At 43.9% G+C, this 26,891-nt stretch overlaps 1 long non-coding RNA gene across 1 annotated transcript in view; it reads right to left on the reverse strand.

The window, feature by feature from the left end:
- Window positions 1-26,891, reverse strand: part of LOC102385243 — a 53,436-nt gene that overhangs the window by 14,330 nt on the left and 12,215 nt on the right. Inside the window, exon 2 of the long non-coding RNA XR_322923.1 lies at window positions 11,173-11,254. This is a non-coding gene — a long non-coding RNA (uncharacterized LOC102385243). The remainder of the gene's footprint in view (window positions 1-11,172; window positions 11,255-26,891) is intronic.

A 26,891-nucleotide genomic window follows, 5' to 3' on the forward strand; every position in this document is an offset into this window, starting at 1 on the left:
CATCTTCAGCCTGACAAAGGGTTTTTCAACCCAAAAGCTGGCATTCCAGGCAGCTAAGCTAAGCTCACTTGGAGCCTCACAACTTCACTGCAACCAGCAAGCCTCAGGCCTGTCAAATAAGTAATGGGTCTGGGTTTTCCCCAAACAGGACTGTATGCATGCATGTGGTGGCTGGAGGTTATGGCACCTCCTCCCCACCTTTCACCAGGGGGATCCTCAGTCCTGGCATTTCCTGGGACTGCCACACTGCCAGCAGGCCCACCAGGCCTCCCTGACCCTGGCAGTGTGAAGTCTTAGTGGTAATTCCCAAGACCTGGGTCCTCCTCCATCTCCATAACCCCAGCCCATACCAAATTCATCCTGGCCCAGAAGCTCAGCAGGGACACGTTCTCCCCCTGTTTGCTGGTAATGCAGTGAGTACCCCCTCCAGCTCTGAGAGTGGGGCATTAACTGGATTTTAAAAAATAAAAAAAGGAAATAGGTGCAGACAGTGAGGAGGGTGGCATTCACTCTGTCTGTACCTGGAGCTTCAGGAACCCCAGCAGTGAGAGGTTCACCTTCAGGAACTCCAGCTCCTCCACCAAACCAGGATCCGGTGGGGTGTCACTACATTCCCAGGAATGCTGAACACCCTCTCACTTAGAACACTGGTCAGTGGACAGGACAGGTGCTCATGGGTAACCGTGGCCAGATTCAACCATATCTGGCTGCAGCTCACCCAATAAGCCAAGGGGTCACAAAGCAGTGGCTCCATGTCCTCAGCAAGATAGGCAGCCACCAAGACGTGATCACTACCTGCCTGATGGTGGAGTCTGGTGGCTCTGGACCCCACCGTAGAAGCCATGCCCTTGGCCCATATTGGCAGTGGCTGGGGGGGGAGAGGAGACTGGCTGGTGGATGGCCTGGTAGCATGGAACAGTGGATCCCCCTGTTCCATGTGCTCCTACCTCCGCCGTTCTGCCTCCCTGACTTTAGTTACCAGCACCTCGGGTCACTGATTCAGGGTTTGCCTGCTGTATAAGGTGCCCTTCATCCTCAGGTCACACATAGCAGCCATGCCTTTGGCACACATTGGCAGCACCTGTTGTGGAGGAGGATAGTGGCTGGTGGATGGCATGCTGGACAGTGGATCCCATTCTTAAACGTCCCCCTGCCTCCATCATTCTGCCTCCAGATTCTCTTCACCAGCACCTCCGTCCACTGACCCAGGGTTTGGCTGCTGCATACGGTACCCTTCACCCTCAGGTCACACATGGCAGCCAGCACATGGACCATACTGGACTGCAAGGGATCAAGCCATTTCCTGTTGTCCTTCTTCAGCCGCCTCACCAATACCTGCACATCTGGTGACAGCAGCTTGCCCCAGCCAGGAACACTGAACCCCTGGAAGCTCTTCATTTGGCTCTGAATTTCCCTAACTACAGGGATCACCTGGTTAAGGAGAGCATCACCAGTGCTGAGGGTCTCAGTGGCCTTGGAGAACGGCTTGAGGACCACCAAGATCTGGGAGATGGTATCCCACTCAGCTCTGTTCAGAGGGCCACTGATACCAATCTCCCCAAGCAAGGCCATGTCATGGATGGCCTTCTGTTGCTCCACCAGCTTCTTGAGCATCAGGTATGTGGAGTTCCAATGAGTCTCCACATCCTGCATGATTTTGTGCTGCGAGATGTTCAGATCTGCCTGTTTCTCCTTCAGCATCTTGCCCCGCTTGATGCTTCAGTGTAAGTAGCCTGTCACCTTCCTGCATTTGGAAATGAGCTTGCTGGTGGTACTGGCACTGTCACTGGAAGCCCTGCCCCTCTCCAAGGTGTCCCTGATAATGAGGTGGAACTTATGTGACACATGGTGGATCGCCTTGACCATACTCACCCCATTTTTGGTGACCATGAGTTCACCCTGCCCAATGAGCCACCTCTGTACCAAGGGGTTCATGCTCCCATGATCCCTATTTCTGCGTGGGACTCATTGATCACCTTGGCTTGAAGGAGAGCCCACTGATGGCCTGACTAGTTGCACCAGTACCCTGTGAGGGATAGGCAGGTGTGATCTCCACCCCAGGTGCTCTAGATGTCTGAGGTGAAGTGTAAGGCCACCTGCAGACCTGTCTGGTTCAGCTTCACCCTCAAGTACTCCCTGCATGCCTCATACAGGGAGGGCACCACCATCCTGCTAAAGGTGGTGTGTGCGGGCACTTGGTAGGATGAGGCCATGAGCTGCCTGAACCCCGGCTGCTCAACTAAGGAAAAGGGCTGGCTATCCAGGCAAGTATCTCCCCAGTGCACTGGGTGACCTCGCTTGCCTTTGGAGCGTGCTTTCTGCCCCCATTTCTGTCTGCCTTTCCCCCCACTGTTCCAGGGTGCCCTGCCTCTGCTTTGGGGGATGGGGGCTTTGGAGTGAGAGGGGGACTTCCCTTTGGCACACTCCCACTGGTGCCAGGCTGAGGAGGAGCAAGGGCAAGGGGGTGATACCTGCAGAGATGCATCAGCATCCCTGTCGTGCTCATGTGTCTTGTTCCCTTGCCCCAGCTGGTTTTGGCTCAGCAATACAGGCAGATAGCATATGTGGGATCATCTGCCAGCTATAAATGATCCCAGACCATACTACCCACTTGCTTCTGGGGTGAGGGCACATGTCTGGATGCTGCACTTTCCCCCTCCTCAGCAGGCAGAGGCACAGCAACAGGAGGAGCGGACTCATCTGAACCAATTGCCACCACAACGTCTACCTCAGCTTCCTCTGAAGTGCCTTCTGGGGAAGGAGACCTGACTCTACAGGAAACTTGAGGGGTGTGGAGCACAAACTCAAATGATTCCCTCTCCTGCCCCAGAATTTCCCTTGCAAGGGCACTCAGATCCAAATCCAGCTCTTCCTCTGGCACTGGAAGGTTCAGAATGGGAAGTGAAATGGGGGTGGAGGAGACCATCATGCTGGTGCTGGTGCTGCTGCTGCTTATTGTTATGGTGCTGGGGTGGGGGGTTATTGCTGGTGCTCTTGGAGGCAATGCAGACTCAGGCACAGGCAGTGGCACTAGCAGTGCTCGCCTCTCCTTGCTGCTTGTGCAAGCCTCATCCCTGCTAGTTGTAGGAAAGAGGCTCCGTCTCAGTTTGGTGGGGGGACTTTCAACTCTCCCTCTATCCCCTCTTCCACCCCCCCCCCGAAGGCTTGCCAGCTGCCTTTCTACCATGCTTCATGGTGTTTCATACTGTCTTGTTTTTATAAAAAATATAAAGATTCCTTCCTATATATTTCTATAGTGTAATATCCAATATAATTATGAAATTGAAAAGAATACATCAATTAATATAATAAGAAAATAAAAGGAGAAAGGAATTAAAAGGTATTGTGGAATCCCACTTGCTGGGCTAACAAGTAGGAAAACATATCAATAGTAGTAGTAGCCTTTGTTGTCTAACACTGCTGAGCTTCTGGAAGAAGATAGCTCAGTAACTGTCAGACCCCAAGGCAGAAAGCAAGCCAGTTCAAATAATGCTGCCTTTTATGCTGTTTTTCCATCCCTCCCCCAGAGCCCTGGGATTGGAAGGGACCTCAGGGAAGGATCACAGTCACTGACCAGCTACACAGTCAATATGAGAGCAGTCCTTCCCCCCATCTTCCCCCTCCCTCTCCTTATTTTCTGTTTCTGTGCAGGCAAGCCCAGCTTGAGCTTTGAAACTCGAAATGTTTTGAAATGTTTTGACTACCCTCAATTTGTGTTGAGGCTATTTTGAAGTCCTTTGTTTCATTTTCGCTGTATCAAGCTCGAAACTAGTCAAAACAGCGTTGAAATGAAACAGCTGGTGACATTTTGCACTGCCCTATTCACCACCACCCTGTGTTGGCCTGCATGACATGAACATGAGGCCTTGTTATAAAAATAACCCTTTAACCAAATGAAAAAATCTATCATGGGAATCATTATGTTACCAGCAAAAAGACTGCTCAATTTTTTAAGTGAAAACATAATCAATGTGTTACAGAACATACAATATATTATATATGACAGGAACCATATCTCATTTTATGGTGAATTAGTAAATAAGGTCCTTTCTCCATTTGCAGCCTGGGAGCTCAGTACATGACAACTAATTTTGTATGAATTTGTACTATGAAAGAAATGAATATAAAAGCTGAGGGTCTGACTCCATGAAATAGAGTAGTAAAACAACTTTATACTCGGTACTTAGCTGCTTAATACAAGATGGTATCCATTCAACAATGCATTGTTGTACCATCTTAAGTTCCTGATACCATTTTCCCCAAATCAGTAAATTACAACAAGAGCTTTCCAAAACTATTAGTTTTCACATCACTATTATTGAAAATAACATTAGTGACATGTAACACTTGGCAGAATGCAAAAAAAGACATGTTCTATACATCTGACAGAATTATTTCTTTCAGTAATTTGGATATTAGACATTGTCAGAGACATTCCACTGCTGTAATATTGAAAAGAGGTTTTGTTTTGCATGTCTTGGGCATTTTTGGGTGGGGGGTTGTGATAGTCTTCTAAAGGAGGGTGAGAGAGGGTATCAAATCTTCCAGTTTTCCACTAATCCTATCAAGAATATGAACTATGGACCAAATTCTTCCTTTTATTACACTACTGTAAAATTGTAAGCTTTGATGTATCAATAGTGCTATATAGAAATTATATCACTGCTGTTCATTGGATTCCAGGACGTAGAATCCAATTAACCCACATATGAAAATCCGATTTACTTCAGGAGAAGTAGGCCTAAGGCCCATATTCCCTGTCCTGTGATGTGGTCTGTGAGGGTGGACTCAGGCATACTCATGATATCTAACTGAAATTAGCAGGAATCTATGAGGAGAAAAGTGTGCCCTACACTGATCACCTTGTAATACCAAGGCTGATATTAGCCTTTCCCTTTCAGAGAACTGAAAATGCAAATTTTCAAAGTGTGTATTTATTCATTTATACTGTGCAAAACATACAGCTGGTGACACTTAAAACAATGCATTTCCATTATGCTTTCAAGGACAAGGAGATACTAATTACAGAAATGACATTTCATAATTATGGTGTGATATTATTATGCCAGGGAAGTTATAGAATAAGGCTACCCTTGCACTAACATATAAGCAATGACACTAATTACCAACTGAAAGGCATAATCATCTCTTTCATTACATTCTTATAGTCCCTCAAATTTAATTATTTTATCTCTTCCTTTTCCAGAACAATATAATGCCTTACTACAGCAATCAATTTATTACTTCTAGTTGTTATTTTTTAAAATGCTAATACTCACTATGGATTAGATTAGGCCTCTAGGCTAAGCCTTGTGCCAGAGACAATATAATGCATTGAGCCAGAAGGAACACCAGGAGGAAATCCTGCCTCAAAAGACCCAGAGTGTTTTGACTCCTGCACCAAAAGGAATAATTTGTATATCCTCTTTACTGGATGAATCATATCTTCATGTTCACACATTGCTCTATATTTTACCTAGAGAGCTGTGGTTGGGGCCATTCTCTCTGAGGCAACAAATGGTATTAGATTTAGAGGAGATGACTTGTACATGCCACATTCAGGGGCAGTCTATAGGCCACTGCAGCAACTTAGAATAGCAAGAGCACAAAGCATACCAATGACTCTTTCCTTGACATGCCTACACCTATCTCCAGCAGTGAGTCTCCTAGTGGGAATATTCATGTTGTACCCTAAAAGAACCAATTTCATCAAGAGTATTTTCTTTGGAGCCTTACGGTCCCTCTTGTACAATCAAATGGGGTGGAGGAAATACCAAGATAAAGTTTGAAGGTCAATGCTATGGCACCTTACAGTAACAAAGGGCATCTCTAAGAAGTTTTAAAGTGTATCTGCCCTTTGGGAGAACCAGACAATTGCATAAGCTGCATAAGTATTTGAAAGCAAGATCAGTTATGTTCAGGGTGGCTCAGATATTGACCATTCTGGACAAGCTTCATTTCATATAATGGTTGCAGTCTTGGCAGAAGCACTAGGGATAAAGTGGCTGTCTCCAGAGGTAAAAGCTTGAATCTCCATGACTCAAGCTAAAGAGTAGGAAGAGTGGTGGCCTTAGGGTTGTTAGGGCACTGGGCAAGAGAGTCATTTGGGGCCCCTTACAGGTATGTACTCAGGTAAATATTAACCCACCACAGTTGTATCGTGTATCTAATATTTGTGGGGGGAATTAAATAGTCGAGCATTAAAATGCAAATAGAGCCACTTCATTGCAAAAATGTCACCCCCCCCCCAAAAAAAAATGTGGGCCCCCTAAAGTGTGGGGCCCCACACAGTCACCCAGTTTGCCTTCATCTAAGGCCACTACTGGTAGGAGATGGTATCTGACACACTCACTGTGCCTGAGGAAGAGCAGGGTATGCAAAGCATCTCTGACTGGTACTGTCAGTGGCATAACGAGGGGCTGGGGTGATAGGGACAGCTGCCTGAGGTGTCAACTTGGGCAAAGGGGTGAAGAAAAGCAGCAGCTGCTAGCAGTTGGACATTTGTGTTCATGCTCACAAACAGGAAATTGCCACTTCTGCTTTAATCCGGGCACCTGGTTGTGCCCCTGCACTACTTAGTGGAATACACATTCTTTTTAAAAGCTTCTGTATAAGATTTTGATAAATTTAAGAGAGACTTCCTGTATTTAAAATGGAGAACACTCAAATTTCACAGAAGTTTCATAGAAGTTTCTATAAGCATCTGTTTGTTTGCTTGGGTGGTTGTTTTGGGTTTGTTTGTTTTTTGAGGGTTTTTTGGGGGGGAGGGTTTGCTTCACTTGTCAATTTTAGCAACCTCAAAATGTTAATTAGTCACAACCTTTTTCTTGGGCTTTGCTTACTGGTTCAGGGCTATTCCCATTGTGTAGCTTTCTTGTATTCCACAACAGTCACACAGACTATGCCTTGTGCTGAGCTATATTAATCTGTATTAATAATAAATGCCAACCTCTAAAAAGGAAGTTTTAATTCTTTTTCCCCTTTACACACATACATGTGTATGTGTGGGGGGGAGTGTATTCTGAGTGTAGATTTCTATACACACACAGCCACACTTCATTATTCACAGTCTAGCTTGATTACATACAATCAAGCTAGACTCTGAATAATAACATTAGTATTGATTTAATAAAGAAAGAATAGACATTTTCTCCAGAGCTTAGGGAGTTTTTATCAATAAGCACATGATCCATTTGAAATATAAAGACGTAGCAACAGGATTAATAACACTGTGAATAATAACATCAAGAATGACCACAGTGTCATTATGTAAAGCATCCTTTGAGCCACAATGCTAAAACTGCAAGAAAATCAAATGTGCAATTTGGGTGCTACTTTATCACATTTTAAAATGTGTTGTTCAATCAACGTGCACAACTGCCTAAGCTGAAAATTGCTTCTCATTGGTTTCTTAGCTTCCCACACAGTAGATAAATGTATGCAAATCCCATAGTTCATCCAAGGATGCTGATCAATATATATTCTAAATAGCCAACTTTATCATCTTGCAGAAAAAAAGGGTTTCCCATTACTCCTCACAATAGAAGCTTCATATAATAAGTGCACATTGTAATTTTTTTATTTTTAAAACAACAGCTGTGCCTTTTGCCTCATGATGCCCTAGGGGTACGATTATAGCATGATAACAACACATCTCCTGCTGTGCTGTAGTGCTTTAATATACTAATTACAACAGTAGTTGAATGATCCGTGCTCATTGCAAACTTTATACATCAAAATAATCTCCTCAAATCACAATTTTATATGCTGAACTACAAGGAAGAAAAAAAAAAAAAGGAAAACCAGAGGAAGGGGAAAAAACGACAGAAATTTTCTTAAAGCCATGTTGCCCATCTCTGAAAAATTAACTACCACTGAGAAGGTGAGATAATGGGCAAAGTCTCAGTTTAGACCTTGGGAGAAAAGGAAATTTAGATAATGATAATAAAAATAAAATGATTTGTGATTTCATAAAAGCTCAAGCTTGAAAAGGAATAATATATTTTCTTAAATTTACGTGTTCATTGAATAAGTGTCTCAAGAAGAGCTGAATTTAGTCCAACAATGTTGATAAACTACTTAATTAAAAACCACATTTCCCTATCTCCTTCATTCTCTTTGAAAATATTAAAGATTTTGTGTTTAAAAACATGTTAAAATATCTTTAAGCATTATGAAGTTTATGCTGACCACAAGAGTAATTTTGATATAGATCTTTGGTGACCTATAACTTGAAAATCTATATAATAGTTCTGTTTTGCATTTCTTCATATTTATTTAAAATAATCATTAATTGAGTGCTTTTTAGGTCTTCAATTAAGTTAGCACTGGCCCTAGATTCCTCTGAGGTATGTTTTTAAGCAAAATGTTGTGTCAAAGAAAATACTGTATCCTTTTACTATCTTTTTGATAGAGGTGCTTTTCCTCCAGACTTAATAACTAGGTGCTTTAAAATGCTATGAAGTCATTACTTTTCTATCATTTCTCAGAAATTGCATAGTAGGAAAGGTCACATTGCCATTTTGAAACACTTAGAATGTAAAAATCATGTATTATTTTTCATTAAAACCCAAGTGTGAGAGTTTGAATTCCAAAAACGATATATGTGTATATGAATGTATGGATGGAGATATCTAACTGATTTAAATTGGTACACCACAGAGTAGTCTAATATAAAAAATAAATGCATTTCTCAGAAATGGATATTTCTGCTCAATAAAAACATATGTTCAGTAATATAAATCAATACTTTAATAATATGAAACTGTTCAATATGTTTCCAGTTACAGTACTCTGATTTACATACAAGGCATACCTAGACCAGAGAACAACCTCAGGTCTCTAGCTGATATGGTGCAATGGAATCTGATCCCCCTGCACTGGCCAAGTAGCAAGCTCCCCTATGCCTGGGAGTCTGAATCACCTGCCAGGGCTCACAGGTGACGGGTGCAATGGAACTCTTGACTCCAGCTGTGCCCCAAGGCTGAAAGCCTCCATCTCCTGCTGCTCTCAGCCTTGGGGCTATCACCATACAGCCACCCCAGGGATGGCCGCGATGTCCCTCAGGCTCCGTGACCATGGCAATTCTGCCCTATGGCCCTTTTTCTTGCCTACCATGTCTTGCTGGTATAAATAATAAATAGGGAGTTTGCCCTCAAGTTTATGCCTGGTCATGGTCCTGATGGACCCCACTGAACCCTGTGGGTTCCTGGACCCCTTTCTGGGTCCTGCTCTAAATAGATGCCTCATGGGACACCCTCAGACTTATGGGCTAGATACGTGACTCCAACACCACCCCTTTACCACACCCCATGCCTCGTAGATAGTATTCAAACATTCTCCTTCCGAGGCCTTAGTCTAGCTCAGCCTCCTGTTGTCACTGTGCCCTTGTCCCCTGTCTGTGCGCCCTCACTGGTGCCGGGGCTGTACACAGTAGTATGCCCCAATGAGTCCTCCCCCACCCTAATAGCCTCAGCCCGGTACACCATTATATAAACAACAACATAAATATGAGCCCCTGGGCTATAACATAATACGAGTAATAATACCAATGACACTGGAGATCACACTCTGCACCTTTAAGAGGGCCAGTTTCTTCCTTCAGCAATGTGTGCCTCCTATGCCCAGGTCCTTTTGGAGCTCCTAGAGCCCATTAGTCTTACCAGCAGCTGGACAGGCAGCCAAGCATCTCCGTGGAGTTTTGTACACAAACTCCTTCCCCCCTGTCTGCTGCCAAAGAGCTGACTGCCTCCAGTCCCAACCCTGGGGCCTATGTGTGCCCAGGGCCCTGCGTTCTTTCGGTCAGCTGCCCAGATGCAGGTGCAGGCTAATTCCCTTATTAGCCTGCTGTCATGGAACCTGCACCTGTGGGGGTTCTGCCTGGCTCCTAGGGCCCTCTCTCTAGGCAGTTCTGCCCTTAAAGGAGCAGGTACACCTTAGTGGCCTGCAACAGGGGCCCATCAGAGTTGATGCACCCCTGCTGCTGAGAGCCCTTGCTTCTGACGGGCCCCCTGAGGACGGGAGTTCCAATCAGCCTGGCCACATGTTTAATTTATGGCATGATAGGAACCATCCATAAAGCTGTTACACATATCTTGTATAGTAACTTTGTGCCTTAGTCTATGCTTTATCATGATATTAATTGCATTAATGTGTGGCCAGGGAACTACTTAAGATGTGATTAACTAGTTAATCATGTCTTAATTATAACTTACTGGGGTCTCAGTGACTATGAGAAAAATGGTACCCATCTTCCACCAAAAATAAAACTTACATAAGCAGGCTTTACAGATGAGATATAAAAGGAGTTGGAGGGAATGAATTTTCTCTCCTCATCTGGCAGCTTTGTGTATATTATATTAACATTCTATTGCTACAGTCACAACCTATCATATTTACTCAATTAGAAAATGAAGTTTTTCCCCCATTTAACATGGCGGGGGGGAAAGCCCTTCACCTTACAATTAAGCATAAGGCAGCAGAGGGGTAGGCAGCTGCTACAGCTCCGGTCACATATACAAGTACTAAATGACTGCACAGTATCCAGAGTTACTACATAGTAGCCATGCTGAATGGATTTTAGGTGACACTGTCTGTGCAGTAGCTTGTTACTGCTGCACAGTAGCGTCACATCACACTTCATGTCATGTGACACTACTGCACAGTAGTAACAGGCTACTGTGCAGTCAGTGTCTCATGCAAATATGTCCCCACTGTTTATTTCTGAGCCTAGGAGTGAATCTGCCATACCCCTTTAAACTTAAAGAGATGTTGTCTGTGCACCGCAATGGAGTTGGGTACCATGAGCACAGAAAAATGCGCAAGATCTGCTCTGCTCCATGCTAAGTTGTGACAGGGCAACAGTTATGCCCTTCCACAAATGACAAAGACCAGTAGCTGCCGTGGAGTGGGGAATCTCTGCATGATAATATAATACACTTGATCAGATCTTTCAAGAGGCCCAGAATTCTAATTACTGGTGCCAGCTGCAGCAGGGAAAAACAGGAGACCGGAAGTCACACCAATAGGCGCAGCAGTCATCTGGGAGAGTTAAATGCCAGGTAGGACAGCTTTGGGCAACCCCCAGAGAAGGGAAGCAAGTCTTCTGTGACTACAGAGTTTCCTGTGACTGACTGATATGATGATGAGTGAGAGAACAGGGACCAGACTTACTTGACATGAGACTTGATGGGGGAGGGTCCCTCGAAGTCCGACAAGGATCCTAGTGGTGAGTGGGCTGTTCCAGGAGTATTACCTGGAGAAGGGAAGAAAGAAAGGGGAATGGATAAGGGTTGACCCTGCAACAAAGGGATTCCCTATGAGGAAGGAGCTGATGAGAGGGCAAGAGGCACTCATGGACTGTGATAGTCAACTGATGGTGCTGGCTGATGCCCTGAGAGACTAACCACTCATGAACTGTCTGCCTATGATGAACCTGGGGTATCCGAGAAACCAGGGACTAAGTAATGTTGTGGCTAACCAGACTGTGGAAGCCTTGAGAGGATATGCCCTATCATTGGGTCAGCCTGATGTTTCAGGCACAAGAGACTGAACTGGAGTGTTAGGCTAAGTGCGTATATAAGGTCCTTGATGAGAGTGGCACCCAGAACATCTGGAGTTGTAAGGGCAGGATATGGGGATGGAGGAGCCCTGCAAAGAAGCCAAATGGCCAGCTAACTTGCCGTAAGGTCCAGCTGATCCACCTCCCTAGTTTTACAACTTCCTTTTTGGTTTCTTTAACAATAAGGCTTGGCAGGTGAGTTCCAGAAAGAGGGGCCATCAGGTCCTGGCAGACTGACTGCAACATACAACCTGTTCTTACAACCTGAAGAAAGTAAGATCATCTATGTAAGTCATACATGATTCCTAGCCATAGTTGTTACAAAGTGAATAAACCTGAAAAAGTAACTAGTTAGAAAGGTCCTCCTTGTAGAAAAATTATGGGGGAAGGGGGAGAAATAAAGCCAGATTTAAAAAAAAAAAAATTTAACCTTTCAGAAATATCATGCTAGTCCTGGAGATCTGTGGCCTGGAAAAATATTAATGAGGTATGATACACCATGGCACAAGCTGATTGAATGAAGCATCCTCTCATTGCATCCCCTCATTGACTGATAGGACTCTTTCGAAGTTTGCCCAAATGATGTACCTCTTCATGAGTGGGTCCAAACTGCCTTGCCCCCTCTCCCAAAAACTCCATTATCACCCTCCTCTGATCCTATGGAAAATGGCTCTGGTGTATCTACCACAGTCATTCTCAACCAGGGTGCCATGAGACCCTTTTAAGGGTGACACAGGGTGACATGCAAAATTAGCACTGTTAGGTATGCAAACACACAAACACAATTTACAATATAAACCCAGAATTTTTCAAAAAGGAATCCACAATGTAAAAATATTATGACTTGTTGCGGTTCTTCTAAGTTCTCTGCAACAGAAATATTGCTGTATTATTTTTCCATAGTCAAAAAACAATGAAAGCAAAGGGCTGGCAGTTTCTGAGGAGTGCCTTGAGTCTAACAAAATTGAAAACCACTGGCTTTCTAGAACAAAAGCTGTGTGCACCCTTTACTGCAGAAACTCAGTCCAAGTAGACTTTATCACCTACATCAGATTGATTTTTTTAATTGTGTTATTCAATTATTTAAGTAAAATAATTTGAAAATACTTTAAAAGAAGCAATTGTGTATTAAAAACAAATTCTTAAGGGCTTGTGGGAAAATAGAGGACATTTTAACCATGTCTTGTTAGATGTGGAGTCTATTGGCATATTAACCCAATTTCTGATAGCCATAATTATAGTAAATTGTGTCTTACTCTACAAGATGTCTTAACAAGCCTGCTTGTTTTCATATTGATTGCAAATATAAGTATAACAATCTATCTCTGCACAATAAATAACTTGTGTTTGGCACTCAGGGCCCCTTTACACATGTAGGTAAAGGCACAATGGGATATAATGCACAATCAACACTATCACACCTCCTGCCATGCCATATGTGCATGGCAGGAGGCATGATTGTGGGATCATGCATTACATCCCATTGTGCCTTTACCAGCATGTGTAGATGGGCCCTGAGTGACAAACTCAAGGGGCGTGTGTAGATGAAATGGGGGCCCTAAATTGAAGCAGTGGGTTTTAAAAACACCACTTCAATTTAGGGCTGATTAAACCTCTGTGTCATGCACACACCCTGCTGACTTACCTGCCTCTCCGGTGGAGAGGGGAGAGCGAGCTGCTGGTGGGCAGAGTGGTCCCTAAGCTTTTTTTTTTTTTTTTTTTTTTTTTTTTTTTTTTGGGGGGGGGGGGGGGGGCCCGCGCCCGCAGGGGCGGCCCCTGCGCCCCAGGCAGCACCTGCCTGCAGGCACCTGGCTCGGGTGGTCCCAGGGGGCACTGCAGCTGTGGAGAGAAGCACCGGGCCTCCATGTAGCTCAGGCAGGCGGACAGGCTCTGAGGGGGTGGACAGAAGATCAGGCTCGCTGCTTTTCTTGGGCACTGGCCTCAGCTTCTTGGTATGCTATTCATCCTCAGAAGAGTTAAATCATGGGTGACCAGTGCCTCCTGAGTCTGGGGCACCTGCGGACACTGGCATCAGTGTCAGTGGTGGGGCAGGAGCTGGCGAGCACCTGCAGACACTGCCGGTGTTGTCAGCAGCAGGGACAGCTCTGTCAGGGGGGGCATGTGCTCCCCCCATTTCCTCCCTACCAGTCGCCTATGAGTTAATTCACCAGTGGATGAAGACTCCACCCTCATAACATATAAATAAAATTGTGACATTGGTGTAGATTTCATAGATTTCATAGATTATAGAGTCAGAAGGGACCCAATGGATCATCATGTCCGACTCCCTGCCCCTGGCAGGAAAGAGGACCGAGGTCAGATGACCCCAGCCAGGCGATTGTCAAGCCTCCTCTTGAAGACCTCCATGTTAGGTGATAGCACCACTTCTCTTGGAAGCCCATTCCAGACTCTGGCCACCCTTATTGTAAAAAAATTCTTCCTAATGTCTAACCTAAATCTACTCTCCACTAGTTTGCACCCATTACTCCTAGTTACTACTCTCTGGGGTGCTCTGGTAAACAGTGCATCCCCAATTCCCTGTTGTCCTCCTCTGATAAATTAATAGGCATCTACAAGGTCACCCCTCAGCCGTCTTTTGTATAGGCTGAAGAGATCCACATCTCTCAACCTCCCCTCGTAGGGTCTTGCATGGGGGCCATGAATCATGTGAGTGGCCCTCCTCTGAACCCTCTCCAGCTCCTCCATGTCCCTCTTGAAGTGCAGCACCCAAAACTGGACACAGTATTCCAACTGCGGCCTGACTAATGCTGCATAGAGGGGGAGCATCACCTCCCTCGATCTGTTGGTCATGCATCTGCTAATACATGACAAGGTGTGATTCGCTTTGTTGATGGCCTCGTTACACTGCCGGCTCATGTTCATCTTGGAGTCAACTATGACTCCAAGATCTCTCTCAGCCTCTGAGCTGCTGAGGAGGACATCCCCCAACCTGTAGGTGTGCTGGGGATTCCTCTTTAGTAGGTGGAGTATCTTACATTTATCTTTGTTGTATTGTATCCTATTACGTTCCACCCATTGATTTAACCTGTCCAGGTTGGACTGTATCTGCTCCCTGCCCACTGGTGTATTAACTTTGCCCCATAATTTGGTATCATCCACAAACTTGAAGAGGGTGCTCACCACACCCTTGTCCAAATCGCTGATGAAGATATTAAATAACACCGGCCCAAGGACCAAACCCTGCGGAACCCCATTGCCCACCTCCTTCCAGGCCGAGAATGACTTATCAACCACCACTCTCTGGGTGTGGTCCTTAAGCCAGTTAGCCACCCCCCTGACTGTGTAGGCATCCACTCCACAGCCCGTTAGCTTCCCTATGAGAACAGGATGCGAAACTGTGTTGAAGGCCAGGTAGATGACCTCGGCCTCAGCTCCTGTGTCAAGGCCGTGTGTGACCGGGTCATAAAAGGCTAATAAGGTTTGTTAAACAGGATCTACCTGTAATGAACCCATGCTGGTTTCCTTTCAGCATCGTTTCCCCTGCTGGGCCTTCACAAATACGCTCTTTGATTATTTTTTTCTAGTATTTCCCAGGGATAGAGGTAAGACTGACTGGCCTAAAGTTACCCAGCTCCAAATCACTGTAGTGTCTTTATAGCAATTGTAGTTTCTTTACTTTGTATTTTAGAAAATACAAAGTATATAGTACATTAGACCTGTGTTGGTCTAACTACATTCTATAAAGAATGTAGTTTCTTTACTTTATATTTTACAAAACCACTTCGTGCAACCTGAATTTAACCATATTGGTCACTTTTAATATAATGTTTTCAGTTAAATAAACAATGTGAACAGTATCTGAGGATAAATAATAAAATATACCAAGAGTAAAAGCAACCTCAGTGACTCTTTCATTCTGGACCCAAATGAGTCTATATCTGATACTGCTTATTCTCAATATATGAAGTCCAAATTTATCTTTCTTGGAAACATCTAAATCACAATTAAGAATCAGAATCCAAGCACTAGAAGAGTTTTCCAGAGAAGGTAGGTAAGGAAGGCATTTATCATCAGATATAAAATCCATTTTTTCCTATTCTACTTATAGTAAAATGTTGTAGGACTAATTTAATTATTATATCAGTCCCTATCCCTTCTAAAATTACATTTATTCATTGTTTTTATACTTTTATACTTGTTGTTTTTCATCCCATTATGCTCTAGAGACTGAAACATGATTTTTAAATGCAGTAAAAGCAGGAATTAGATGTCTGGGACAAGATTCTCAATTTTCTTCTTTGCAAAGCAGATGTAAACCTGATTAAGATCATTATATAAGAATCACCTTGTACAAAGAAATTTTCCAGGTGTTGTAATGACAGCATAACCACTTCACTTTCATTTACACAAATAGGGAGCATATTGGGACATGTGAAGTTTCATGATGTTTGACTGGTATTTCCCAGCTGGCTGAACAGCCTTTGTGGACTATTGTAGTCAAGCACAAAAGATGGCAATGCTAAGTCAGCAACAGAATCAAAGAAAGGAAAAACATGGTGAAATTCAACTTTGCTTTCTCTGCCCTCTCAGATCAAGGTGGGTAGAATTTAGGAGACCCAAGGATCTAATCCACAGAGGAGTTATTTGCATTTTCTTCTCTCCTGTATTCACATATTTCTTGTTTTTTTGTGACTATTAAAAATAATTGCCATTTATTTCTCCTCCCCTCTTGCAGAACAAAAGGCTTACCTATGTCTACACATCCTTACAGTATGTTTTTTTTCTAAAGTAGCAACATATATTTATAATTTGAACATTCTTGAAAAGTAGGATATTAATGGTTTCACAACTTATTCAAATATCACAGAAGGTTGCTTTTAATTAAGTAATTTATACATTGGTCACTGCTACATAAACACAAAGAAAATTGTATTGCCTTGTAAAATAACTTGGGGCAGAGGTAAGATTTTCAAAGGTTTGGAAGTGCCTACTGAAAATTAACAGCTTTGAGTCTTACTACTATTTGTGCCTTTGTACTACTGTTTCTATCCTGCTGCCCATTTTTCTTCCAACAAGTCTTCATCCCAGAACTGTGTCCAATCATCCTAAGTAATTCCCCTAACTCTTAATGGGTTACTCTAGAGCAGAGGTATCAAACCTGGGTGTCCAGACAGCAGACTGTAGGGCATGGGATAGCTGTGGTAGTAGCAGTGACTGGGCAAGCAGCCACTGGCCTACCCCTTATGTCACCAACAGTTATGTGTGCTGGAACCCAGAAAATCAGGTCCGTCTCTCTACTTGCTATACTCTCAAAACCTGTGCCCCACTGGTAGCCCAGCAGGCTGAATTGAGTGGCTCCACAGTCCAGAGCCTTATGTTTGACGCCTCTGTTTTAAGGAAAATGGATACACATATTTCAAGCCATTTCCAAAAGGGATTTTTTCAAAAAGGCAAGGTATGAATGATACAAATCTATAATCAGTCTGACTTTAATTGCATGAAGTGGTAGTAATGCTGGAGTGGTTTTGCAGAGGTTGTTGGTTGTAGCTGTGTTGGTCTAAGGACATAGGCAGACAGGGGTAGATGTGTGGTTTTGCTACATTTATATTGTTCCTGGAGTGTCCATATGAAACAATTAGAACACAACAGATGCTGTCCTTATGAAACTTCCCCTTTTGAAACACCTTCAAATATATGTGCGCCCATACCCCAAATTTACCTACAGTAACTGAGAACAGTTCTAGATGCTTGTGTCACCTTTTTCTGGTACAACACCTTTTCTTTGATGCATTTCATCTAGATTTTTTAGTTTCAATAGTTCCTACACTATTTTTTTCCTCCTTCATAATTAAGAGCAGTATAGTAACTCCAATAACAAGTTCAGAGTGACATATCTCTTGATAAATGTTGCATGGTTTAGAATTAAAATATTTGGTTCAGTCATTGCACTTTCTTGCCTCCTTTTCAACCCAGAAATATTGTGATGAAGAACTACAGGAATAGGTAAAACATCTTTTTGATTCTTCATTGTTAACAAATGAAAAGTAGCCCTTAAAAAATTTGTAAGGATTTTTGTTGAAACAAAGCTGTACAAACATAATATATACATATAAAGACTTACAAGATATGATACTGCAGATACTTTCCACTTGGTATTCTTCTAACACTACATTGTCAAATGATTAAGAATCTGAATTGTATTAAAGTTACATAGTAGTGTAGTATCCATATAGAGTTGAGACGAATCCTTTTTTGGATAACTCTCCAAATATGTTTTCCCCAGAATCAGTTCTTATAAAAAATAGATTTTCTTAAAAATTGTTTTGGTTACATAATATATATCATAACTAAGTCTTTTGTGAATTTCCTACTAGTGTTATATAGAAAAGGGCAGGATTACCTATTGTGCATATCAGCTTTTGTGGGTGACAACTTTTATTGGACCAAACCCAACACATGGCTGGGATAGATTTAGACAAGCTTCCGGATATGTATCCTTCCTCAGATCTCTGCCATATAGACACTTTTATAGAAAAGCTTTTTTTCTCTCCCTCACTAGAAATTCATCATCCATTTTGTATACCTGTGTCCATATCTAATCCATTATGTAAAAATGCTGAGGAATCAAAAAACATCCTAGATGTCAGGGATCAGTGCTTGGGCCCAGGCCCTTTAACATCTTCATCAATGACCTGGATGAGGGAGGAAAAAGCACAATGATTAAGTTTGCAAATGATACCAAGCTGTGGGGACAATCAGGCACATCTGAGGACAGGAGAAAGATCCAGGATGACCTTGACAGACTGGTTCTATGGGCTGAACACAATCACATGAGGTCAACAGGGACAAGTGCCAGGTCCTTCATCTGGGTAGGAAGAACCCTTACCAGATCTATATAGTGAGTGGTGGTCCACTGGCTGGCACTGCATCCAAAAGGGACCTGGGGGTGACAATTGACCAAAGGATGAATGAGAGTCACCAGTGTGATGAAGTCACCAACAGACCAAATAGAACTCCGGCGTGCATCAGCAGATGTGTTGCCAACAGATTCAAAGAGGTGCTCCTCTTCCTGTATTCAGCATGGGTGCAGCCACAGCTAGCGTAATGTGTCCAGTTCTGGGCACCACACTTCAAGAAGGATGTGGACAATCTCAAAAGGGTGCAGAAAAGGGCCACCCACATGATCAAGGGCCTGGGAGATAGGCCTTCTGAGGAGAGACTTTGTGATCTGGGTTTGCTCAGTCTGAATAAAAGAAGACTGAGGGGTGACATGATAGATGCCTACAAATATGTCAAGGGACATCACCAAGATCTGGGAGAGCAACTTTTCAGAAAAATACCGCCTAGGAGAATGAGGACCTATGGGCACAAGCTAGTCAAAGAAAAGTTTAGGCTAGACATAAGAAAAAATCTGTCTTTCTCCTATGGGTAACTAGAATTTGGAACAGATTCCTGGCAGTGGTGATGCAGTCACCATCCATGGTGGTGTTCAAGAGGAGGCTGGACAAGCACCTTGTTGAGCTCATTTGAGCCCAATTACCTCCTGCCCATGGCAGGGGACTAGACATGATGGTCTTATAGGTCCTTTCTGGTCCTTCTTTCTATGATTTCTATGCACTGAACTATGTCACCTCTGAAAATATTTATTTTTGTGTTTTTGCAACCCTATATGCTTTTAAATTACAACACTTTATACTCAAGGCCTGCAAGGTAAAATCCTGAACCCACAAACATCAGAAATAAAACTCTCATAAACTTTACCTATTGTGCATAGATCAATGGTGGCCAATCTGTGGTTTATGGGCCACAGTGTCATGGGCAGCCTGTGCATGTGACATGCAACAGGTTACAGCAATAGTAGATAGGGCAGGGAGCAGAAAACAGAGTAGCAAACTAGGTAGGGAGCACAAGGCAGGAAGCAAAAAACAAAAAAAAAGTGGCTGATCAGGCAAGGGAAGGGAGGACATGGGGTTAATTCATGGCACACCTGCCAAAAACGTCAGTAAACTAAGTCAGTAAATTAAGTCACAAAAAGGAAGCTTTAAGAAGTGAAAACCTGGACAAATATATATAAAAAAATATATATAAATTCCCTATATATAAATAGGGAGGAGTATAAGAGCATTGCTCAGGCATGCAGGCTTGAAGTGAAAAAGGCCAAATCACCAGTTAGCAAGGGATGTGAAGGGTAACAAGAAGGGTTTCTACAAGTATGTCAGCAGCAAGAGGAGGAACAGGGAAAGTATGGGTCCCTTACTGAATGGGGGAGGTAACCTTGTGACAGAGGATGCAGAAAAGGCTGAAGTGCTCGATGCCTTCTTCACAGGCAAGGTCAGCTCCCAGAGTACTGCACCAGACAACGCAATTTGGGAGGTGAGCAGCCAACAGTGGTGAAAGAACAGGTTAGGGGCTACTTAGAAAAGCTAGACATATATAAGTCCATCCAGATGGGATGCAGGAGATGGTCCTGAGGAGTTCACTTATAAGATTGCAGAGCCATTAGTCATCATCTTGGAAAACACATGGTGATCAGGAGAGGTCCTAGATGATTGGAAAAGGGCAAACATTTCCCCATATTTAAGAAAGGGAAAAAGGAGGATCCAGGGAACCACAGACCAGTCAGCCTCACCTCAGTCCCTGGAAAAATTGTGGAGCAGATCCTCAAGGAATCCATTTCTAAGCACTTGGAGGAAATGAAGATGATTAGGAACAGTCAGCATGGATTCACCAAGAGCAAGTCAAGCCTGATCAACCTGATTGCCTTCTATTATAAGATGACTGGCTCTGTGGATGCAGGGAGACCAGTGGATGTCATATACCTTGATTTTAGCAAGACTTTTGATATGGTCTCCCACAACATTCTTGCAGGGACGCTAAGGAAGTAGAGACTGGATGAAAGGACTATAAGGTAGATAGAAAACTGGCTGGAGCATTGGACTCAGAGGGGAGTAATCCATAGCTTGATGTCTAGTTGGCAGCTGGTATTAAGTGGAGTGCCCCAGGGGTCAGTCCTAGAGCCAGTTTTGTTCAATGTCTTCATCAAAGACTTGGAAGATGGCATAAAGTGCAACCTCAGCAAGTTTACAGATGACACACAGCTGGGGAGAGTAGTAGATATTAGGGTTGTACGATGCTTCGGTCACTGATTTGATTCGGCAGAGATTCGGCCTGATTCAGTAGCCAAATCTCCAAATCTGAATAGAATCAGGAGACCCACTAATCTCTCTGAATCAAATCGGAAGCCTCCAATTTGATTCAGAGAGATTCGATGATTCGGATATAGACACAACCTTATATGCTTTTTCTACATACCTCAAGGTACCAGGCAGCTCATGAAGGCTGACACGGTGGAGTGGATGGCGTGTCCCATGGGAGTGTGGGGGGGAGTCCCCAGCGTGTTCAGCAGTGAACCAGAAGCATTTCTCGTTCACTTCTGAGTCTACTACGGAGTAAGCAGGGGACCCCACTCCTGCCCCCTGGCTCAGCGACTGGTGCCACCTGGGTCTGGGGGGGCACCTGTGGTCCCTCCACAGCCATTCACTCTGGGGGGTGGAGAGGGGTCCCCCACGCACTTAGCAGTGGACCCAAAAGAGAACCGGAAGTACATTTTCACAGTAAGGGAGGCCAAAATTTGGAATGGGCTTCCAAGGGAGCTGGTGCTCTCCCCTACCTTGAGGGTGTTTAAGAGAAGGCTGGATAGGCATCAGGCTGGGATCATCTGACCCCAGCACTATTTCCTGCCTAGACAGGGTGTTGGACTCGATGATCTGTTGAGGTTCCTTCCAACCCTATCATCTATTAATCCATGAATCTACTTCCAGTCCACTTCCAGGTCTACCACTAAGCTCCCCACCCCCTTGTCTTCCCGTGGGATGCTCCATCTGCCCCACCATCTCAGCATTCAAGAGCCATGCCTAGTACCTTGAGGTACATAGAAAAAACATTTAAAGCTGTGTCTATGACTGAATTGCTGATTCTCTGAATCAGAATTGAATCTTCAGATTTGGATTCAACCGAATTGAAATTGGGACAGTGATCCAAATCAACAAATCAAATCACTGTCCCCTGAATCAGGCCAAATTTGAATCACTCACTTTGCACACCCCTAGTAGCTATAGTGGAGGCGAGGGGTAGGATTCAGAGAGATGTCAACAAATTGGAGGATTGAGCCAAAAGAAATCTCATGAGGTTCAATAAGGACAAGTGCAAAATCCCACACTTAGGACAGAACAATACCATGCACCAGTACAGGCTTGGGGACTGGCTGGGCAACAGCTCTGCAGGAAAGGACCTGGGGGTTACAGTGAACAATAAGCTGAATATAAGCGAACTGTGTGCCTTTGTTGCCAAGAAGGCTAGTGGCATACTGGGCTGCGTCAGTAGGAGTGTTGCCATCAGGTCAAGGGAAGTTTTTATTCCCCTCTATTCAGCACTGGTGAGGCCACATCTGGAGCACTGTGTTCAGTTTTGGGTCCCCCACTACAGAAAGGATGTGGACAAATTGGAGAGGGACCAGTGGAGGGCAACAAAAAGTGTAGGGGGGGAAAGGGGCATGACTTATGAGGAAAGACTGAAGGAACTGGGCTTATTTAGTCTAGAGAAGAGGAGAGTGAGGGGGGGTTTAATAGTAACCTTCAAGTGCCTGAAGGAGGGTTCCAAAGAAGATGGAGCTAGACTGTTCTCAGTGGTGGCAGATGACAGAACAAGGAGCAATGGTCTCAAGTTGCAGCAAGGGAAGTTTAGGCTAGATTTTAGGAAGAATTTTCTTACTAGAAGGGTAGTTAAACACTGGAACAGGTTACCCAGAGAGGTGGTGAAACCTTCTTGGAGGTTTGTAAGACCTGGCTAGACAAAGCTTTGGTTTGGATGTTCTAGTTGGGGATGGTCCTGCCTTGAGCAGGGGGTTGAATTAGATGATCTCCTGAGGTCCCTTCCAATCTTAATTTTCTATGATTCTACAATTCTAACTTTGGCTTCCACTATGCAACTGTACAGACATCGCAGGAGGCTGCCTAAAGCAGAAAATTGCAGGGTGCAGCCAAAATGGTGCTCTGAGGGAGCCAGCAGTCTGCTAGCTATCTGGGTGCACAGGCAGTGTTTGAACTCGGCCAGATCTGGGCTTGACATGATGCCATCAGCCCTTCCCAGAATGAAAAGGGAGGGTGGCGAATTTTTTTTTAGGGTGATCAAAAATCCTTGTGTTGGCCCTGCCACTGGCATAGATTATTTTGGCAGACAGCAATAGAGAAAAGAAATATGGCAGGATTTAATGGTTTCAAACCCATTTGAAGTCAATGGAGTTCTGTGTTCTTTGGATCCTGCTACAAAGAGGAATGAGATTTGCATCACAGGAAGACATGCAGTCTTCAAAGGGTAACATGGAAAAGAGCAATAAAACCATTGCAGAAGCAGACAGGGTAGGCAAAAATAAAAAGTGAAGAAAGCAGGCATGGTAACAATTAGGTAACAAGGGCAGATAAACATTAATATTACATACTAGTTTATTAAAGTGCATTAGACATGACAAAAAATTATACCCTGGAGACATTATTTTCAGATTCATGTATGAAGTAATATGAACACGTGCATATATCTGTGTATGTTCATAGACTAAAATAATACTGAAGAATCTGAATAATTTCCAATGTTCTGTAGTTTGATTTTTTTCTTTAATATCAATGGGAGATTTGTTTGGGAAAGGATTGCAGGACTGGACCCAATAATAGGAACATAACTAAGATGCTCTTATTAGCCACAGAATGTATTGCATGTATAGTACATCTAATCTAAGAATATGCACAACTGAAAAAAGACAGTATCCTTTGAAGGTGGTCTGAGATGTAATGAAGGCAGCAAAAGTAAAATCCCATGAATAAAGTGATTTTCATATGTGGAAAGGGATGAAAATCTAATAAAGTGTAGAAATTACAGTAATTACTTTGTTGATATGGTGATTAGGATACCAGAAAAGCACAGGGGGGAAAAGGTTTAAGATAAATAATACTTACTGTGAAACCCATGCAGCATGAACAAAATAATTTTATACGCATACTACCTTTACATAAGAGAAAAACCATTCCATCAGATATTTTCTTCCTACATTTTTCTTAAGTCTATTTTCCTTTTACCATATTGTTATCTTTACTATCTGTTTTAACTAGATATTTTGACCAATTATATTCACAACTTTCTTCCTTATTCACAATTAACAGATACTCATGAAAAGAATAGATTTATTAAGCAAAAATTACAGTTTATCATGGAAAACAAGCAGACAATTGAACTTAAATGAGAGTTGAAGTAACAAGCAGAGTAAAAGAAATTTATGGGATGCATAATGAACATTTGTATAAGCCACAAAAAATTGTTACAAGTTTCTCTCCAAATATCATCTAAAATGGCTTCTAGATCACTTATGTAATTATGCCATAGGAAAATGTAATACTGTAAAGCCTATCTGCCCTAAATTAGCCAATGATAAAAATCAAGGGAAGTAAGTTAGCAAATGGAAGAGAGGAAGTCTGTTTTCCCTCATATTTGCTAAATGTTTTCTCAAGTTGACAATCCAGTGGAAGTAGAAGATGATTTAACCCAGAAACACCCAATTTTATAGGAAGATTCAAAGCTGAGAAGTTCTGGCTTCACTGCAATAAGCTATAAACATTCTATAAAACAAGCCAAGCTAATCAGATAAGGTCTTTGTTAACAACATTTGAAAATAAGTACCTTAGCAATGCAAGTAAACTAGGTTAGTGATAGTCTTACCAACAGCAGCAAACATCAGACAAAGAAAAGAAGATCAAGTTTTAAAAAGTTGTTAAGCTCCAAAGAATGTGTGGAAATTTGTGGTATTTAATGGGAGATCTGCCTAGAAACTGAGAGCTGTGGGACGAACAAGATACAAGTAGAAGATAAGAGGCTACCCCAACCTCCTGCTCACACAAAGATGCTGAGTACAGGCATTCAAGAAAGCCAAGGCAGAAATGCTCTAACTTTCAAGCTTTACTATAAGCACCCAGATTAGGTTGGGATCAAGCACAATGCACATTAGCCCTTGGGGTGGGTGTGGGAGAGGAAGGGCTTGGATCCTGCCTGCATGGCCCAAGCCCAGTTGGTGGTGGGCTCTTGCACATCTCCCAGTGTGCCCTGGGGGCTCCCTGGACTGCCAAAGACTCCCAGGCCGAGCTGAACAACTGATTGGCTGGTGGGGATATCACAGCTGCCCACCCGAATCTGATGTGGCAGTGGCTCATTAAGGCATGCACCCTCATGGCCAAAAGCCACCAGCCAGCCATCCCACACACCAAGTGCACATGAGTGTGTGTTGGACACCTGGGTTCTGTGCGCACACATGTGTGTGTATCTGCATATGTGCAAGTATAAAGGACACCTGCAGAGTGTGTGTGTGTGTGTGTGTGCATGCACCAGGAGTGGGTCCATGAGGAGTGGAAGAACTCCCCTTTTGGCCTCTCAGTGGGGGTTGGCGGGGGTGGTAGACAAGCTATGGTCTCCAAACTCTGCTTCCAGAAGCTGCCCCAAGTGACTGCCAGCCAATGGGTTGGTGGGCTGCCCTTTCCCTCCCATTCTGAGTGCTCCTGTGCCCCTTTGGCACTAGCCTGGAACTACTTGGTGGGGCACGGCATGCACGGTGACTGTCACTGGTCGCTGGTACCAAGTTGGGCCTGGAACGGGTAGGCTCCTGAACAGCCATGGCATAAGGTTGCAGGGAGATGGGTCCTGCTCCCTTAGCCCACTGCTGATCCTTGGAGTGGGCTGAGCCACACATTTTCCTCCCTCCTTGGACCATGGGTCACCAGCTCCCACATTCCAGATTTCCTGTCCCAGCTCCCCTTTGGCCCTCAACACCTCACAGTCAGGGCACGGTGGGGAGCATTCCACTATACCTGCCAACCTGGGGTCCCCCCGGAGCCCCCTATTCCTGTCGGCCCGGGAAAGACTCCCTGGAGTGGGACTCACAATGCCCTGGGGAACGGGCCTCACCATGCCCTGGGGCACAGGCAGCAGCCTGTTCCACCACTGCTGCCCAGGATGGCTATGGGCTCTCTGCAAGAGCCAGTGGTGGCACTTGTCAGGGGTTGGCAACGAGCTTGTGGGCCAGACACTCTCTGTACCTGAACTGGCTAGTTCAAAGTGTAGGGGGATATGGTTGGGGTGAGTGGCATGGAGCAGAGTATGAGGGGAGCCCTGAAAAGCATCCGGGTAAAGGAGCCTACATAGCAGGTTACCATGGGGGTTAACAAGCAGGGAGTGGGAAACATCCCCAGACCCACCTGGTTAAGGAGGGACACCTGGGCAAACTGATTAACAGCCACCCAGAGGCTGATAAAACAGATACAGGAAGGAAGAGAAAGCAAGAAGCATGGCCAGATAAGGAGAGTCCCTCCTTCAGGGAGGAAGCTGCTAAAAGACAGCTGAAAGAGGCTTAAGAGTGCACCAGCTGGGCAGATAGGGAATGGTCTGGGACAGTGCACCTTAACTGTCCCAGGCAAAAGAGAAGCATCTTTTCTTTAGCTAGTTAGAGGGCTGGAAGGTCCTGATTTTTATTTACTTCCTGGAGGCCTGAGCAGGGACTAAAAAGGGGTAAAGAGGAGTTCCCCACAGGAGCCCAGGTGGGCTTAGCTTCAAAGCAGGAACCGACTGAGAGTTAAGGAATATGGAGCTAGTGGGCAGAAGTCCAATAGGCAACTGGGACATGGCCAACCTAGAGAGGCAGGGGTTGGGACAGGGGGAAGGAATATCTGGGGCTGGGATGGACATCTGATCACAGGAGTGAGATTTGGGGTTGCCCTGAAAGGTCAGTACGGTGAGTATCTTCACTGTGGGAATCAATATGTTTCTTGGAATGATTAAATTCTGTGCATTCGATATGATTGGGAACTGATTTGACTAATTTGAAGTGGAACACAAAATATATTATTAAAAATATCGACTAGCTATCTGATCAGTGAGGGAGAAGAAGGGGAGTCAATCTGCATTGAATGAGAATGAAGAGAATGGCAAGAGCCTTCTTTATGAAAAAATAAATAAATAGGGATGACACATATTTAGGGCCCAACTCAGCCACCCTTACCTTACGCCCTTATAACATGGAAGACTGTAGTGTAGTGGATTCTATTACTGGCATGTTACTTGCCATAGTACTTGCCAAATTTTATTAGATTTCACTTTTATTTTTTCTTTCCCCATCCCTTAAGTGACACTCTATAAAGTCCCTGTTTTGAGGTGATTTCAATATAAATATAGATGTCACAAATGAGAAGGCACAAGGCAACACAGTGTCAAGTGGTTGTTTTGCAAATTCATTTTAAAAAGGAACAGGACTACAAAGGAGGTCTGAGACAGAGATAAG

This window comes from Alligator sinensis, unplaced genomic scaffold (assembly GCF_000455745.1).
Source record: "Alligator sinensis unplaced genomic scaffold, ASM45574v1 scaffold297_1, whole genome shotgun sequence".
NCBI classification, from domain to species: Eukaryota; Metazoa; Chordata; order Crocodylia; family Alligatoridae; genus Alligator; species Alligator sinensis.